Here is a 7,540-nt window from a genome sequence, read left to right as displayed (position 1 = left end):
AGCCCCCTTTCATGCTGTTCTTCAATGGTCAGGACTCTTTCAGGACCACTACAGAGTAGGTATTATTTGGGTGGTGGATCATTCTCAGCACTGCAGTGACACTGACATGGTGGTGGTGTGTTAGTGTGTGTTGTGCTGGTATGAGTGGATAAAACACAGCAGCGCTGATGGAGTTTTTAAACACCTCACTGTCACTGCTGGACTGAGAATAGTCCACCAGCCAAAAATATCCAGCCAACAGCGCCCCGCGGGCAGCGTCCTGTGACGTGACCACTGATGAAGATCTCAAAGATGACCATCTCAAACAGCAGCAATAGATGAGTGATCTTCTTGGACTTTACATCTACAAGGTGGACCAACTAGGTAGGAGTGTCTAATAGAGTGGACAGTGAGTGGACACTATTTAAAAACTCCAGCAGTGCTGCTGTGTCTGATCCACTCATACCAGCACAACACACACAGCTGAGAATGATCCACCACCTAAATAATACTTGCTCTGTAGTGATCCTGTGGTGGTCCTGACCATTGAAGAACAGCATGAAAGGGGGCTAACAAAGCATGCATAAAAACAGATGGACTACAGTCAGTAATTGTAGAACTACAAAGTGCTTCTATATGGTAAGTGGATCTGATAAAATGGAGAAACAAGTGTAGAAACAAGGAGGTGGTTTTAATGTTATGGCTGATCGGTGTATAATTAGGGCTAGTTTGACTTTACCTATCAGAGTAGACTACATGCATTAGAGGCATAAAGTCTACAAACCTTTATACAGATTTCATTTTGGCACAGAAAGTTCTATAATATCCTTAATCTTTGTGGCTTTCTAGTTCATTGTAAGTAATTATGATAAATAGATGGGTAAGTTCAACTTCACTTAATGAAAAGTATATGGAATACTGGAAGGATAAAGCTTAACCCTCTAGGTGTGAGGGGCACCATACAATGGCTGATTGTACATATATTGTGTATATGTATATATGACAATGACGTTCCATTTGCCCTAGGAAACTTGTCTGGATGGTCTGATGTAATCCAGTTACCACCAAAACACAGGTCTGCCATACAAACTAAGGTTCTAGAACAAACGTGTCATTGTCTGCAGCCATTTGATCTTATATCACCGTGCGCTTAGAAACTGGCCTGCAAGAAACTGACTTCAGCACCTCGAAATTCGACCGAAGTTTGTTGTAGATCACAATGACAAAGAAAAAGGAGGAGCAGGGGCTGCGTGATTGTACAGCCAGACAGACTCGAAACCTATAAAGATGTAAAGCTTGATTTATGAAGTGCTGCAGAGTTGGTTGTCTGGGACTTTTTGAGCTCTTTTAGAGTAACTGTTTGGTTCATCTGCCCAATTTGTCCAAATGGCAAACTTTAGAAAGGTTCAAGGTTGGGTCAAGCTTCTTCTATTAAAAAAAAACAAAAAAACTATTAGCTATTGTGTTATACACTGATCAGCCATAACATTAAAACCACCTTCTTGTTTCTACACTCACTGTCCATTTTATAAGCTCCACTTACCATATATGAGCACTTTGTAGTTCTACAATTACTGACTGTAGTCCATCTGTTTCTCTACATACCTTTTTAGCCTGTTTTCACACTGTTCTTCAATGGTCAGGACCCCCACAGGACCACTACAGAGTAGGTATTATTTAGGTGGTGGATAATTCTCAGTACTGCAGTGACAATGACATGGTGGTGGTGTGTTAGTGAGTGTTGTGCTGGTACAAGTGGCTCAGACACAGCAGCGCTGATGGAGTTTTTAAACACCTCACTGTCCCTGCTGGACTGAGAATAGTCCACTAACCAAAAATATCCAGCCAACAGTGCCCCGTAAGCAGCGTCCTTTGACCACTGATGAAGGTCTAGAAGATGACCAATTCAAACAGCAGCAATAGATGAGTGATCTCCTCTGACTTTACGTCTACAAGGTGAACCAACTAGGTAGGAGTGTCTAATAGAGTGGACAGTAAGTGGACACGGTATTTAAAACCTCCAGCAGCGCTCCTGTGTCCGATCCACTTATAGCAGCACAACACACACTAACACACCACTAACACATCAGTGTCACTGCAGTGCTGAGAATCATCCACCACCTAAATAATACCTGCTCTGTGGGGGGTTCTGACCATTGAAGAACAGCGTGAAAGCTAAAAAAAAAAGATATGTAGAGAAATAGATGGACTACAGTCAGTAATTGTCAAACTTCAAAGTGCTCCTATATGGTAAGTTGAGCTGATAAAATGGACAGTGAGTGTAGAAACAAGGAGGTGGTTTTAATTTTATGGCTGATCGGTGTATATGTATTGACCCCACCAATTGTCACTGTATAATTCACATCCAGGTGAGTGCCTGTACAGACTATGTCCAGTCAAATTGAGACACATCTCAAGGATAGTTAAAGCAAAGGTCAAAATGGCAATCCAGTGTGTAGTCAGGAGGTCCAAATACTTTTTGAATCCACTGTATATTAATGTCTATAGTTTTAAAACCGTATCTTTAAAGTTCATGGTCAGGTGTTTACACACATACAGTACTTTAATCCATATAGTGTATTAATCATTTTACTATAGTTTAAAAAGTCTATGTTCTTGTAATATTTGGAGTCATCTCATCATAGGAGTAAATTTGACACTTTACTTGGGGGAGATCCCTGAGGTACTGTTGAGGGCTGGGTGGGGTAGAATGCTTTGACTCACACTTGCTCCTCCCATGACACCTGTATGGGTATCTCCAGCAACCTGCAGCAGTTTACATTCAGCACAGCAACCTGATCTGTTCATCCTGAGAAGAGTGAAGAGAGAACCACATTTAGTAAGTATTACAAACTGTAATTAGATTTGAGGTCTAAAAGTATGTTTTTGATGCCTGATAATATATTTGATGACTGTTGTATGTAAAAATGTAAGGTGCTTATGCATAAAACACAATTTAAAGTTTCTGAATGGCACAATTGGTAGTTTGCTGCGCATTAACACTGGCTTTAGAAACCAGGGTACACGCACCTGTGTCACTGTCTGCTAGGAGTTTGCATAATCTCCTAGTGTCTGGATGGGTTTCCTAAACAAATGTGTGAGTAGGAGTCCTTCCTCACATCTACTGTTCCCAGTGGTGCTGGATATACTGCAATCCTGACCAGAATGACTCTGTTAGTGAAAATGAAAACAATAAATAATGGATATTTCTGCTTAAAAATAGATAGATGACACTGGTACTGAATTTGTTAGGATTGTGGTACATATGCTGAGGTTTTAATTCCCCTATTTATCTTGGTTGGGGTCTTAGTGAAGACAGCATAACCTTAAAACCCTTGTCCCAAGGCACAAATACACTCGGGACAGGGTATCAGCTCATCTCAGGGTAGCACACACTCACTCGTACAATTACTGACACATAGGGTCACTTTAAAGCAGCCAATCCACCTTGTACATGTTTACGTGTGGTGAGAAGAAACCAGAGTAAATAGAGAGCTTTAAAAAACTCCTCACAGACAGAAGGTCCTAAGGACCCACATTGCTGTGCTGTACCTACTTTACCAGGTGTGCCACTCTGACACCTGTCTACTTTAGAAATTAATATTTAATAAGTTGTGAATAATTAAGATGTGTTTTTGTACCAGGGGATTTATAATTTACATTATATAGCTGAAAGTATGTAGACACCTAACAATGAGCTTGTTGGTTTTTTAATTTTCAAAACCATGGGCATTATTATGGAGTCACCTATGTTTCTTTTGAGGCTTTACAAACAACTTTGGAGTGTGTTTGGGAATATTGTGCCCATTTAATTAATACAGCATTTGTGAGCTCAGGCGCCAACACGGCATAAGCATCAAGCTCTCAATTTATCCAAAAGGTGTTTAGTGGGGCTGAGGTCAGGACTCTTTGTAAGCCACTTAAGTGATAAAAATAATAACAAAAAAATTAAACCTGTAGATCTCTAATTTTACAGCTAGTTTTGAAATAAAGAGGTAATAAAATGTAGATTTTTAAGGGTAAAGTGTAAGGATTTAAAAAGTGGTCTGATTTTATTTGACATTTATTTTATTTATAACTTTTTTTATTTCAAATGACTATGATTTTGTTACCAAAGTGATAGTTACTGATATTTATACAAATATTTCTTGCAGTGGAATTTTTCACAACATATTGTTCATGCCAACAAGGCGTTTCTTGAACAAATTTGCATAGATTTGTGTTTAAAAAATAGTTTTTTAAAAGAAGAAATACTATTGAAAAGACCTATTTTTGTTTTTATGTTTCATGGTGTAAAATTAAATAAATAAATAAAAAATATAAAGAAATCTAGAAACAAAAAAATCTAGAGAATTAAGTATTGACTTCAAGACTGCAAAAGAAAATTGAATAAAAAAGAAAAAGAAAAACAATAAACAATAAAAGACTTTTTGACTGTATTTAAAAGTATATAAAACTGTAAAAACCCTCTATAAATAAATGCTTTTTTACCGCAAACTGTAAAATTTAGAATGTATTTATTGTTTAGTTCCAAACCCAGTTCCAAACCCACCCAAAAAAAAGGTGGGACAGCAGGTAAAATGCAAATAATAGCAAAACATCCATGACTGGTAAATTGTGCTTGACAGGTAATCCATCATAAAAGCACAAAACAAAATGAAGTGGTTTTTTTAAATGATTGGTTTTGGAGGTATAAGCTCATTTTTTATTTGATGCCTGCAACAAAGTTAGGACAGGGCTAAATTAAGCTGTGAAATGTGCTTTTAAAATAAGGTTAAAAAAATTTTAATAAAAGGAACATTATTAAAGAGCTTGTTAAAAAAAACAAGGATCTGTGTAAGTAATTAAAAAAATAATAAAAATGAAGAAAAGAAGTTCAGTTGTACTGAACACAATCAGTAATCTGAATTACTATATAATCCCAAATGTAATCTGTGGTATTTGTTGTTGGATATATGTAAAAACTGTAAAAATGTAATCTGTGGATTGTTGTTCCATAGTGTGGTGGAAATTAGAGCTCTGATTCAAAGGCACTGTTTTTCTGTATCTAAATCCCGATGGAATTGTTCTCAGGCGATCAGTATCTAAGCAGCCCTTCCAAAACCTCATAGGTGGAAGCTTTTAAAACATTTAGGTCACATTTGAGACCGTAAGCATGGCTACAGAAACTATACCAATGTAAAACATAAAACAAATCATTAAGCAAGATCTTAACACAAGAGGACATGATGGCAAATACCTACGTGGTTTGCACTAGATGGACGTTTAGAGCACACAAAAGGACACCAGTGTTGATTAATGTGTTTAGATAAATGCTCCTGCTGTGGTTCACAAAAATATAATTAGGAGGGATTTGCACATACAGTACTTTTGTCCACATATTGCGTGGATAATAGTTCATCATTGTGAAAAGCTTTTGCAGCTGATTCACTGTGTTGTGACACGTCCCACCTCTTCACCGGGATTAAAATAATTAGCAATTTGAGCCACAATAGTTCTACTGTTTGTTCAGCTTCTGGCATTACTGAGTCAACAACTTGTTGATGGGTGACTCGCCCCTCCTCTGATCACCTGAACCCGTCTGGCCATAACAATTTGGCTCTTATTAAAGTCACTTAGGTCTTTATGCTGCCCTTATTTGTTTCATTTAACACATGTAGTAAAAGTACCTACCATCATTCCATCAATTAATATATATTTAACTGTGACATGAACAAGTGTTATGAAGTAGGCGGTGGCATGCACATTTTTGAGGGATGGTCCTAAAGGTTCGGCTCATCAGTGTTTATAATAAGAAACACAGCATTTGTTGATATCCTTGTTTTATTAGTTAGTTTTTGGTTTAGTTTGCTTTACCTTTATCCTGAAGAACCAACCAATTAATTAAGAAAACATATTTATTATTACAGGGTTCATTATTGTATTATAAAGTTACAACTTTCTTTAAATGGTCGATGTTCTGTACTTAGTTTTAGCTAGCATTCATTCATTCATTCATTTTCTTATTCGCTTATCCAATTAGGGGCGCGGGTGCGGTGCTGGAGCCTATCACAGCTTTTCAATGGGCACAAGGCACACAGTAACACCCTGGATGGGACGCTAGTCCATCGCAGGGCAGACACACAAACACACACCCATTCACTTATAGGGCAATTCAGTGTCTCCAATTAACCTGACTGAATGTTTTTGGACTGTGGGAGGAAACCGGAGCTCCCGGCGGAAACCCACGCAGACACGGGAAGAACATGCAAACTCTGCACAGAAAGGACCCAGAACTCCCCGCCTGGGGATCGAACCCAGGACCTTCTTGCTGTGAGGCAAGAATTGCACCTGCACAACTATCTTATTAGCTGGTTCAGCTAGTCTACTACTCTGGAAAATTTGGTGTTGGTCTGGGCCAGCTGGTCTCCTACCGTAGCCACCTTATACTAGCATTTAACAAAACGTGTCTACTTCTTCTTACACAATAAAATTGTTCATGTATGTAATTGTATATGTATTGAGTTATATTTAGTATGCCACAATTCTAATTACAAAATGTAATGTAATTAGCTGTATGCTAAAACAACCATCTAGTTGATTGATTGATTGATTGATTGATTGATTGATTTACTTTATTGATCCCCGAAGGGAAATTGTGGAATAGTCGTTAGTTGCCTGTAAATTATAAAAAAAATTGCATATAAGCATTGACAGATGCTGCCAAAAACAGCTACAAAAATCCACCTTACACTACAAACAAGCTGCACTTAATAAGCTGTGTTTAATATGTATTCAAAATCTTAAAACACCTAATCTTTTTATTTTTAATTTGCCAGACCAGTGACAGCAATCAAGTGGAAGCGACAATGAGTCCAAGCCAAGGAGCTTTTGTTTTCTTCCTATTGGCTCCATGGGTTGCAGGTAAACTGAGTTTATGCAAATAAAATTTTAATATGGCTAATTCTACCCATAAATGTATCTGGTAGTGTCTTGTACGTTGTTGTGAAAGAGTAATTGAATTTTCATTTGAATTTAAAACCTTTTTAACCTTAAAATGTATCAGCTGTACATTTACGCAGCAAATTTCCCACTCTTACACATCCCTAAAGTGAACTATTGGATTTAGGTCTGGTGACTGGGTAGGCCATTAAAGTACTTTGAACTTATTGTTGAATTCATTAAATAATTGCTTAATTGGTATTAGGGGGCCAATGTAATGCAAGAAAACATACCCCACAGCATTACAAAACCACCACCGAAGGCGGATTGGGTTCATTGATTCATGTTGTTTATGCCAAATTGCCAAATAAAGTTTTCTTATATTCTTAGATTCATGTACTTGTCTGAAAGAGTAGAACCTAAGATCTCAGCAGTTGTGGAAAAGCTGTGCCACCCGTACACCCATGTAATTTGTTTTATTTAATTAAAAATCATTTACTGCAACAGACATGCAGTAACAGATGAAATCAGATAAGGGGCAATTACTTTTTCTCACTACTGTAGTTTGTCAGAAATGTTAGTTTTAGAGTTTTACATGCTCTTGGCATGTAAACATGGTTTTAAATTTATGTTTTCAGTA

The sequence above is a fragment of the Trichomycterus rosablanca genome, chromosome 3, assembly GCF_030014385.1.
Source record: "Trichomycterus rosablanca isolate fTriRos1 chromosome 3, fTriRos1.hap1, whole genome shotgun sequence".
In the NCBI taxonomy this organism is placed as follows: Eukaryota; Metazoa; Chordata; class Actinopteri; order Siluriformes; family Trichomycteridae; genus Trichomycterus; species Trichomycterus rosablanca.
The sequence above is the reverse complement of the archived record's forward strand: the minus strand, read 5'-3'. Positions refer to the sequence as shown.